This window comes from Dama dama, chromosome 6 (genome assembly GCF_033118175.1).
Source record: "Dama dama isolate Ldn47 chromosome 6, ASM3311817v1, whole genome shotgun sequence".
NCBI lineage: Eukaryota > Metazoa > Chordata > Mammalia > Artiodactyla > Cervidae > Dama > Dama dama.
The window spans coordinates 30,155,731-30,168,647 of record NC_083686.1 but is presented as its reverse complement, the minus strand read 5'-3'; positions in this window follow the sequence as shown (position 1 = coordinate 30,168,647).

Below are 12,917 nucleotides of genomic sequence, written 5' to 3'. Positions count from 1 at the left end.
AGGTGAATTCTTTACCATCAGAATCACCAGGGAAGCCCTTGTACGTTAACATATACAGAATATGTTAGGCTTTCACCTTCCTTTTCATTACAGAAAGAGTATACTGTGCTTTTGCTCAAACTTTTCCAAGAGTTATTAACCATTGGGAAAAATCAAGTTCCTAAGGGCAAGCACCATTCCTGGCCTTTGAGCTAATGGCCCACACTTGTACCATCTGCATTTGTAGTTGATACTTGCCAGTATTTTAAAGTGAAGATTTGAGATACCATTAATGTTAATCGAGATACAAGAAATACACAGACACCACCACATTTTATTAATAACTCTATTATTCAAATGGGCATAACAGATTCTTATTATGTATATTATGAAAATTGAAACTTGAAATTTCTTTAAATTGCTAATCTATGCCTCCACATGTGGTTTTAAGACAGAATTTGTGTATTGAACTATTCTGTCTTTTCTCTGTCCCATGCAATGCAGGGAATTATTTTGACACACACTTGTAAATAAGGAAAGTGAAAGTGTTAGTCACTCAGTCATGTCCAACTCTTTGTGACCCATGGACTGTAGCCCGCCAGGTTCCTCTGTCCATTGGATTCTCCAGGCAAGAATACTGGGCTGGGTTCCCATACCTTTCTCCAGGGAATCTTCCCAACCCAGGGATGGAACCTGGGTCCACTGCAGTGCAGTCAGATTCTTTACCGTCTGCACTACCGGCCTTCTTTTCAACCTTATTCCCCAGAGATCTGCCACAAAACTTTGCTATTATCCCCTGAATTGCTCTTTCTTTTTTCAATAGGTCTCCAATTTCCTGTTGACTATCAAAGCATATGGTCTCTGTGGTCCCTTAGTAAATTCAAGACCAAATGTGTGCCTTCATATGCGGTTTTAAGACAGACTTTGGTTATTGAACTATTCTGTCTCGCCTCTGTCCCATGCAACGCAGAGAATTATTTGACACATACTTGTAAATAAGGTACAGCTCATTTGCAAGAAAATCATACTTCCTCATTTTCTCACTTCAACAATCTGTAATTTGTCTTGACTTGTTTTCCCTACTGCAATTAAGGTTACTTCCCTCTTTCTCTTATCATATATAGACGGGTCCAGTCTGTTATCACTTATCCTAAGACTAGTTTTTATTCTAGTGTCTACTGTACCTCTGCTCTTTCATTTTCCTCTACATCTTGCTCAGCATGGCTTTTAATTTTGTTTCTTCTAAATTCATCATCATGACGAGTAGGTACAAACATCTGACTACTTCATTTTGGCTTATTCTGTAGTCATACTCAAGCATTATATATTGAAATGCACACTGCTTATTATACTTTTCCTTCTCCTTTAAATTACAGTAAGGATATTATATGTATGAATACTTAATGTGATTTAGTCTTTAAACTATGTGTGCATGCAGGTTACAGAAAGAATTTAATTTCAGGAAATGAAATATTTATTTAAGAAGAGGCCTTCAGGTCTGAGGAGGATAAAAAATGGACACTATTTGCCACCTCCACCCTGACACCTTGTTCCTCCTCTCTGCCCTGTGGTTCTATCTGTTTTGCAAGGCTCATTCAGGGAGTTTTGCAATTAGATTTTTTTTATATACGTTTATTTATTTGGCTGCACTGGGTCTTAGTTGCAGCACTCGGGATCTTTGATCTTCATTGCAGCATGCGGAATATTTGGTTGAGCCATGTGGGACCTAGTTCCTTGATCAGGAATCGAACCCAGGCCCCTTGCACTTAGCCACTGGACCAACAGGGAAGTCCCATAATTAGATTTCTGAAACTGCTCCTGCCTCTGAAGGCCTCTTCTGTGTTGGGTGGCTCTTATTTATTTACTATAAGTAGTTGAAATTTAATCTCCAACTGCCTAGAACTACCACTGCTAATCTTAAATGTGTGTGCATTATTGCCTCACCAAATGGAATGCAAGCTTGTAGAAAACAAAATCATTTACCAGACTATATCCTCTAACACTAAACTTTGCACAAAGTTAAAATTCAGTAAATTCTGGCTGAGTCAATAAACCAACTTCTAAACGTTATTTGATAGCATAGTTCTCAGCACATCTCACTTGTCAGACCAAACTTTAATTAGTTCTTTATATGTCTGACTCTCTCACAATTGTTGGAGAGGAAAGGGACTATGATTACTCACCCTTGTAACCTCAGAATCAGAATCCACTGACTAGTTCACAGAAGTTGCCCTGTGAGTGTTTATGAATGACCAGATGGATGCATGTAATTAAATCCATGAGGAGGATTCTGATGTAACTATAGATTAACTAGAAGCAATTTAATAGGAATGAGTGTAATTAAAGTCACTACAACAGAGAAAATCCTGGAATGGAGGTCCCAGAATTCTATCTTCACATTGACACTACCATTTTGCAGTGAGTTTAGGTGTCATTTTCAGTTCTTTTTCCTGCAGTTTTCTTACAAGGTGATTATTAAAAGAGATCTGAAAGAAAATAGAGGTTAAAAAAAAGATGAAGCCCATCTCAATGTTATAAAGCCTTTATCCCCCTTGAAAAATAGGAGGAATTACATTTTGTAGACTTCTTGTAAGACTAAATTTCATAGACTTGGAAATAATTCTAAATGTCTAACCAAGTTTATTTTAGTTCACTTTACCACATTTATGTAATGTATCATGCTGTTTTAATAATAAAAGAATTCACAGTCATTGTAGAAATTTTGAAAAGACCGATATTTTCAAAATATAAATCGCCCATTTTCATAACAAAAATGATCAGTGTTTCTGTGTATTTCCTTTCAGTCTTTTTCCTATATATCTATGTGTCTACAGTTCTACAGAATTAGGATCACAGCATATTAAAAAGCAGAGACATTACCACGCCAACAAAGGTCCGTCTGGTCAAGGCTATAGTTTTTCCAGTGGTCATGTATGGATGTGAGAGTTGGACTGTGAAGAAAGCTGAGTGCCAAAAAATTGATGCTTTTGAACTGTGGTGTTGGAGAAGACTCTTGAGAGTCCCTTGGACTGCAAGGAGACCAACCAGTGCACCCTAAAGGAGATCAGTCCTGGGTGTTCATTGGAAGGACTGATGCTGAAGCTGAAACTCCAGTACTTTGGCCACTTCATGTGAAGAGCTGACTCATTGGAAAAGACCCTGATGCTGGGAGGGATTGGGGACAGGAGGAGAAGGGGACGACAGAGGATGACATGGCTGGATGGCATCACTGACTCGATGGACACGAGTTTGAGTAAACTCCGGGAGTTGGTGATGGACAGGGAGGCCTGGCGTGCTGCAATTCTTGGGGTCGCAAAGAGTCGGACACGACTGAGCGACTGAACTGACTAATGTAATGGTGTGTTTTTTCCAATGTTAAATTACAGTAATGGTAAAAAAAAAAAAAAAAAAACCTATACAGGGGTCCTTTCAGTGTCAGGACTCTTTACCCTCTTAAAAATTCTTGAAGACCCCAAAGGGGTTTGTGGGTTAAAATTAGAAATTTTTTCAACATTTAAGTTATTAACTATTTTGAAATAACAATAACAAACCAAAAGTACATGCTAACAGAAATTAAAATATATGAAAAATCACTATATTTCTCAAAACAAAAATGTTAGTAGGAAATAAGGACATTGTTTTTACATGTTTGTAAGTCTCTTAAATGTCTGACTTCAAAAAAGATAGATGGAGTCTCTGATCTATTTTTGTATTCACTCTGTTATATCATACACACAACATGTAGCCTCCGGAAAACTCTACCATGTACTTGTGAGAGAAGAGAATGAGAGTGAACAGAGCAAATATAACATGTTAGTACTATTATAAAAAATAGTTTTGAATTCAGGATCCCTAAAATGATCCTGGGACCCCTGGGTATCCCCAGACCACACTGTGAGAATATGTAGTCCTGTGGACTGGATGTGGATAAGAAAATGTGAAGGGGCCTCTCCCTCCAGCACAGATTCTACTCCAGGAACTCCACATGGGCCATACTATTCCTGGAAGACCCTAGAATGCCAGTCTTGGCTTGGTCACATCACAGTCTAGGGGGATAATAATTTGCACATGTACCACTGCACTTCTTGTCCCCTCACCACCACCACGATGGCACGGGAAATGACCATAGTCTCAGCTGGGCTAGAACTTGTGACCGGAAATACCAAAGAAAGTAATATATTATTTTGTACAATAAAAATTTAAAATAAAATATTCTCTTGAAAAATATTATTAACAGCAATTCTTCAGCTAAAAATAAAAAATTAAGTACCATCCTTAGAAAAAGGCAAATCACAAACACCAACAGTATCTAGCCAACCGCCACCCACTGAACAAGCTCTTTCCAGTGAATTTTCCAAATTCTGAGTCATTTGTAAGGCCATCTCTGATGTGGGAGAGACGCAGGAGGTAGTGGCTAAACAACTCCATGTATCCCAGGTCCAGTGATAAATCCACCCTTTCATTAGCTATGAGCCAGACTAACTTAATCTTTTGCCACCTAACATCTATGCTCACAAAGAATTATGTGATTATGATTTTGTTTTTGACATAGGTCTTCTATGGGGTAATATTAGAATCCTTATGAATAATCTGACCAGACAGAGCTCTGCTGCTTGTTATAAATTAATGTTTTAAAGTCTGGTTTTAACTTTAATATTGTCATTGAGTCAAGAAACTTATACTAAATAGGCCGAGAAAGGTATCTGACAGTCATAACCCCTTCTGGGAGTTTCAAAATGCCTGCCAAACCCACATCTCCTAGAAATTTCCTTAATCATGCTTTACAACTTTTACTCTACCTCCCTGGATTCAACTGATTAGGTAAGGGATGGGTACTTTTTCTGGTCAACAGTCTATGAGAGGCCCTGACTCAAAGTTCCGCCCAGTTCAGATCTCCTATATGGAATGATGACTAGTTAAATCAGTCAGGTCCTTTCTCTTAGGAAATTTAAACTGAAGACATAGGAAGAGGCGATTAGTGAATCTAGTTAGCTGGATCATACAAAGCAGCACAGAGAACAGTTGTGTCTCTGTAAGAAGTCACAGCTAACAGAAGAGAAAGCTGCAGTGCCTGCTGAGTTATGAAGCTGCTGGCAGACACCAGAGGAATTACAAGATGTCGGATGACATCCCATCTCCAAGAATCCTGAAAATGCATCTGTTTCTATTTTGCTTCTATGTATAAAGAAGCATAATTTATTCTTACAACTTAGAGCAAGCCACATTACATTGTAAGCTTAACAACAGAGTGGAAAGTCAATTTAGCCAAAGTTACCCTGCATGTGGTGAAAAGTACTTAAGATTTAGAGCAGGCATCAATAGCCAAAATACCTTCCCAAGCAAGACAGGTAACATACATGAGTGAAACCAGACGTGCCTGCCCTGTTAAAGGAAACAACTGCATTTTAACAATTGGTCATGGTTACCACTCAGAAAGACAGTTTGCTAGGACTTAAGTTTTAAATGGCATAATGCATGTTAAGTGTTTACTATATGCACAGAATATTACTATTCATTATTATTGTTGTATCATTTACAATAATTGTTAGCAGTTATTTATAAGATACATATTTATATGACATATTTATAGAATATGTATCTATAGGTTGTATACTGTCACCCTGCTTATTTAACTTATATGCAGAGTATACCACATGAAATGCCAGGCTGGATGAATCACAAGTGGGAATCAAGACTGCTGGAAGAAATATAAATAAGCTCAGATATATAAATGATACCACTCTAATGGCAGAAAGCAAAGAGGAACTAAAGAGCCTCTTGAAAGGGTGAAAGAGGAAAGTAAAAAAGCTGCCTTGAAACTCAACATTCAAAAAACCAAGATTGCGACATCCGGTCCCATCACATCATGGCAAATAGATGGGGAAAAACTGAAAACAGTGACATACTTTATTTTATTGCGCTTCAACATCACTGTGGATGGTGACTGCAGCCATGAAATTAAAATACGCTTGCTCCTTGGAAAGAAAGCTATGACAAACCTAGACAGCATTTTAAAAAGCAGAGATACCAGTTTGCTGACAAAGGTCCATATGGTCAAAGTTACGGTTGTTACAGTAGTCATGTATGGATGTGAGAGTTGAACGATAAGGAAGACTAAGTGCCAAAGAATTGATGTTTTTGAGCTGTGGTGTTGGAGAAGACTCTTGAGAGTCCTTTGGACAGCAAGGAGACCAAACCAGTCAATCCTAAAGGAAATCAATCTTGAATACTCATTGGAAGAACTGATACTGAAGCTGAAACTCCAGTACTTTGACCACCTGACGGGAAGAGTTGACTCATTGGAAAAGACCTTGATGCTAGGCAAGATTGAGAGCAGAAGGAAAAAGTGGTTGCAGAGGATGAGATGATTGGATAGCATCAAACTGATTGGACATGAGTTTGAGCAAACTCCAGTAGACAGTGAAGGACAGGAAAGCCTGGCGTGATGCAGTCCATAGGGTTGTAGAGTCAGACACGACTTAGCAACTGAACAACAATCTATAGGAGTCATCTGAAGAAATGAAACTGCCTAGCAAATTTACATTTTCTAATTATTTAATATATAGTTATATTTAAAGATTTTTATCATATTCTTTAAAATGCTTCCCCAATTTTAATTGGTCTCTTAAATGAATCGTGAAAACCCTAAAATTTAAAGTATGCTGACTGTACTGGTTTACTTTCTGTTGATTCATTTCTTTGGTTTTTGGAGGAAATACAGTCTACCATTTCTTGTTTTTTCTAGCCTATATTTTCCCTGGTAATTACCTCCATAGACACCTTTCAGACATTACCTATCAGGCAGAAATGTGGATTGAAAATAATGTGATTTTTTTTTCCAAATGGCTTTAGGCCTTTAATCAGAGACTGCCAGTTCTGTCCAGATCTTCCAAAATAAATCCATAAATTTTTCTTGCCTTTGAATAAAAGTGATGAAATTTAGCCTAGAAATGAGCTAGGCTCATAGTATCTCAAAAGGAGATACCATCTAAAAAAGTAGCAAGGCGACACAACATAGACAGTCTGCAGAGCACTCACACCATAACTTATGACTCTGGGCTTTAGGTAGGAATTTCTTTGCTTTGGATTTTTTTTTTTAATGTGCAAGATCCCATAACTAAAGTAATTGAGTTGAATGTGTCTAGGCTTCCTTCTGTTTTAGCAACTATTATGAATTAATATTATGAAATAATATTATGAATTAATAGACAACATAGTCAAAGCACTTTGAAATCTCAAAGTAAATAATGTTGATTAATATAATCCATCCAGATTTAGTTTCCTACTGAAGGACAGTGTGATGTAAACAGCATGTATGTAAATAACTCATACACTGAGTATCAAAATAACAAATAATTCAATCAAAAAAGAGCCAGAAGACCTGGAATAAGAAGACATACAAATGGCTAACAGGCACATAAAAGTATACTCAACATCTCTAATTATTGGAGAAATGCAAATCAAAACAACAATAAGATATCACCTCACATCTGTCAGAATAGCCATCATCAAAAATTCCTATAAATAACAAAGGTTGGAGAGGATCTGAAAAAAGGGTAACCCTTATACACTTTTGGTAAGGATATAAATTAGTACAACCACTATGTAAAACAGTATGGAGGTTCCTCAAAAAACTAAAACTAGAGCTAATATATGATCCAACAATTCCACTGCTGGATATATATCTGGAAAAAAATGAAAAATACTACTTTGAAAAGATACATGCACCCCAATGTTCATAGAAGTACTATTTACAACAGACAAATAGATAAATAAAATATAGCGTGTGTGCGTGTGTGAGTGTGCGCGTGTGCGTATGTGTGTGCGTGTGCGTGCGTGCGTACGCACGTGCACGTGTGTGCGTGAGTACGTGCGTGCGCATGCGTGTGTACGCACGTGCACGTGTTCGTGTGCATGCGTCTGTACGTGTGCATGCGTGTGCGTGCGTGTGTGCGTGCGTGTGTATGTGTGTGCGTGCGTGCGAGCATGTGCATGCGTGGGGGCGTGGGCGCGTGTCTGTGCGTGTGTGCGTGTGTGTGCGCATGTGTGTGCCTTTGTGTGCGCGTGTGTGTGTGTGTGTGTGTGTGTGTAGTGGAATGAGTTTCTCAGGTGGTGCTAGTGGTAAAGAACCCACCTGCCAATGCAGCAGACATAAGAGACGTGGGTTCAATCCCTGGGTGGGGAAGACCCCTTGGAGGAGGGCATCGCAACCCACTCCAGTATCCTTGCCTAGAGAATTCCATGGACAGAGGAGCTTGGCGAACTGCAGTCCATGGAGTCGCAAAATGTCAGACATGACTGAAGTGACTTAGCACACATGCATGCATAGAGTGGAATATTTCTCAGCCATAAAAAAATAAGATTCTGCCATCTGCAGCAATGTGGATGGGCCTAGAGAATGATTAGTGAAATTAGTCAGAGAAGGACAAATAATGTAGGATATCACTTTTATGTAGAATCTAAAAAAATAATACAAATGAATGTATACACAAAGCAGAAACAGACTCACAGACATAGAAGACAAGCTAGTGGTTACCAAAGGGGGAAGGGAAAGGCAGGGCAGATTAAGAGTATGGGATTAAGAGATACAAACTACTACACATAAAATAGATAAACAAGGATATAGTGTACAGAACAAAGTATAATCATTAGCTTGTAAGAACTTTTAATGGAGCATAATCTATAAAAATACTGAATAACAATACTGAACACCTAAAAGTAATATAATATCATAAATCAAACATACAAACTAAAAAAAAAAAAAAACAGAAAAAACAGCATGTACAGATTCTGGAATCATACTGATCTGTATTCAAATCTAATATGCTTATCAGATCTATATCTTTGACAAGCTCCTTAACCTCTCAAAGCCTGTGTTATCATCTCTAAAGATGGGGACAATAAGGCTTACTTCATAAAGCTGGTATGAGGATTCCATGAAACGACAGGAAAAGAGTCTGTCCATTGTCTATTATTTAGAAGATATTTAATAAATGTTACTTTCTTTTCTCTATCCTATCTTATTCCAGCACAACGTGAGGATCAATCCAGTTTCACATATATCAGGAAATATGAGAGATGACTTGAATGTCCTTAGACAAGATACAGGAGGTGAAGGATTTTGCCCTACACCTTGAGTAAGGACAGACAGATCTGTGCTGCCCCTTCATCACAGATAGATCTGCCTAGAGTGGCAAGAGTGAGAGATACAGTATTCATTTATTTATTCAACATGTCATTTATTCAACAAATATTGAACCCTGTTAGCTTGGGCTACACAGACTAGACTGGAAGTTTAATTCTACAATTTGCCTGTATGGTGTTGAGCAAGTTGCGAAAGCTCCTTCCTGCTTATTTTCATATCTTAACAGTTATTGTTTAGTCACTAAGTCGTGTCCAACTCTTTTACAGTCCCATACACTGTAGCCCACCAGGTGCCTCTGTCCATGGGATTTTCCAGGCAAGAGTACTGGAGTGGGTTGCATTTTCCTTCTCCAGAGGATCTTCCCGACCCAGGGATCAAACTCATTATCTCCTGAGTTGTAGGTGGATTCTTTACTAGCTGAGCCACCTGGGAAGCCCATCTTAAAAGTGTGGATCATAATAATACCTGTCTCCTGGGGTTCTTATGAGAAATAAATGCAATAATAAAGGGCAAGAACCATGAACGGGATAAAAGTAGACCCTAATAGATATCATTCCCTTTCCCTCCATTCTGTGCTAGATTTTATGATATTCTGAAAAGCACAGCACAACCAGTCAAGAGTTAAACACATCTTGCTGGTTTAAAGAGCAAATACATATGCTTCATCATGTGTACTTCCTCTGTTATTTTTGCTTAGTTCTGTACATCTCTGCACTTCTGTGTTTCAACCAGAAATGCTGAGACAGCAGAAGGAAAGTGATAGGATCTCCCTCTTGTCTGAATGAGAAATCCTGGCTGCTTTCTTACATTTGCAGTCCAGTTGGTTTAAGAGTCCTGCATTTTTACATAAAACCAAATATTACCTTGCTCTATCTAAAATTCAGTATAATCCTCCAAACCCTTCATCCCTGAGACTCTTGTGGTCAGGAAAATATTTATTTTTTTAATGATGTGTCATTAAATGCGACACTGTGAAATGTAGTGTCTCAGAGTCACAGTATAATCCATGTCTGTCTAGAAATAGTTGAAATTTACTTCTCTATGATAAAATTATATTTGAAAGAAGTAATCATGAGAAACATAAGTCTTCATATATATTATGTAACAGATAGTGCCCCTTTCGTAGGGGTTATCAGAGAATGAGCTATCCCACATAAGTGAATTTCAAACAAATGAAGTTTACAGAGACCCACTTCCTATTCCACTCACCCCAGCTTACTTAAAATGAGTTCTAGAAAGCAGAGAAGAAAATGCAGAAGGGGTCAAAGTCTGCATTATGAATTCAGAGAAGTTTAGATAGCCTGACTAGAGAAGATTAGGAAAAAGAAGCCACATCCTGGCCCAAGGCAGAAAATGCTGCCAGATCCCCTCCCCTCTTCCCCATCCTGCCTGGGGCAGACACTGCAGGACCATGAGGTATGGTCTCTGGCAGGAGGGGTAGAGGTATGGATGTCAAGCTGCTGAGGTGTGGACAGAGAAGCTTTGAAATTAGAAGTATCCTGAGTTGAGGTTTTGTGTGGCTTTTCAGTCTAGTTAATTGATCTAAAACTGAAAGATTCGAAGGAATTTGTTCTTAGGAGTCTTTAGGGTTAACAAGGGGCTTCCCTGGTGTCTCAGAAGGTAAAGAATCTGCCTGCAGTGCAAGAGTTCGATTCCTGGGTTGGGAAGATCCCTTGGAGAAGGGAATGGCAACCCACTCCAGTATTTTGCCTGGAGAATCCCATGGACAGAGGAGCCTGGAGGACTACAGTCCATGGGGTCGCAAAGAGTCGGACACGACTGAGCGACGAACACTTACATACACACACAGGCTTACCGAGAGCTTTGTGGGCATCAGTAGGCAACTGAAGGAGCCTTCCCAGTGGCTCAGTGGTAAAGAACCTGCCTGCAATGCAGGAGATGCAGGTTTGATTCCTGGGTTAGGAAGACCCCCTGGAGAATGGATGCCCACTCCAGTATTCTTGCCTGAAGAATCCCATGGACAGAGGACCCTGGCGGGCTACAATTCATGGAGCTGCAAGGAGTCCAACACAACTGAAGCGACTGAGCCGGCACACAGGCAGGCATAGGCAGTTGGAATGTGTCAAGAAGACTCAGAAAAAGAATTCTTAATGCGGCTTGCTCCGGGTTCTACTTTTTTAAAAGGGGGAAGCAAAAAGAGTCTCTCTACACTGCATCTCCAAGGAAGAATAGGAGATTCTAATTCTGGACAACCAGAGCTACCTGAATTTAGAGAGATTTGCTTGTGCTCACCCTAGACACTGATGAGATAAGGAATTCCAACACATTTCAATATTTTAGACGCAAAACATTTGGAATTTTACCTCTCTGCTTCCTAGACTAAAAGATAAAAACATAATCTAACCTGATTTTAATGACACAACGACCATTTAAAACTCCATTTCCTATATAACTCAGGGAATTCAAACTGGAGCTCTGTAACAACCCAGAGGGGTGGGAAAGGGTGGGAGGTGGGAGAGAGGTTTAATAAAAAGGGGACCTATGTACACCTATGGCTAATTCGTGTTGATGGATGACAGAAATCAAACCAATATTTTAAAGCAATTGTCCTTCAATTAAAAATAAGTACTTTTGTTTTTAAACTCCCATTTATATTTTAAGACGGGCTTCTAAGGCAATGAGACACAGATTCTGTATCAAGCATCCTCAACCTGTTTTTATGTTTTTGCTTTTTTTTTTTTTTTATCTTTGTTCTTAGTCTCAGCTTTTATTTCTGGTGATTAAATATTTCTACATTTAGAAATTTCTCCTTCCCTTTTTATTTTCTTATGATCTGAAAATAATAAACTAATGACATTTATTTATTTTGTTCTCAAATAAGAACAAAAAGAAACTAAGAAAAAAATTCCTTATAAGCACATAGGCTTTAGGGCTATGTGTTCTCTATTTTGGTGGGCTTTGAGACTTTTTTTGCTTACTTCTAAGTGCTTGAATGTTCCAGATAGCTGCATCTAAAGATAAATAACCCTCGAATTAAATGCACTAGATAAATATTACTCCACCCTTGCTTGATTCCTTCTCACCCCTACATTCACTCTAGCAATGAATCCTATCAGATTTACCTTGAAAATGACTTAGAGTCCAGCCATGTTTCACCACTTCCACTGCTACTATTGCAGCCTAAACCATCATCTTCTCTCACCTGGATTACTGCAATCTCTCCCAGCCTATACTATGCTTCTGCCTTGGTTCCCCTCAGGCTGTGGAACACAGCCAAAATGTGTGTGTGTGTGTGTGCGTTAGTTGCTCGGTTGTGTCTGGATCTTTGTGACCCCATGGACTGTGGCCCACCAGGCTCTACTGTCTATGGAATTCTCCAGGCCAGAATACTGGAGTGGGTAACCATACCCTTCTCCCCAGGATCTTCCAGACCCAGGGGTTGAACCTCGGTCTCCCACATTGCAGGCAGATTCTTTACAGTCTGAACCACCAGGTCCAGCCAGAATTTCCCCATAAAAATGCCATGTATGATTTCTTCAACTATTTTGTAACATTTTTTTAAGAACAGGAGCTTGACGTTTCCTCTGAACTCAGGAACAAGACGAGGGTGCCCACTCTCACCACTACTACTCAACATAGTTTTGGAAGTCCTAGCCACAGCAATCAGAGAGGAAAAATAAATAAAAAGGATCCAGACTGGAAAAGAAGAAGTAAAACTCTCACTGCAGATGACATAATCCTCTACATAGAAAACCCTAAAGACACCACAGAAAATTACTAGGGCTAATCAATGAATATAGTAAAGTCACAGGATATAAAATTAATACACAGA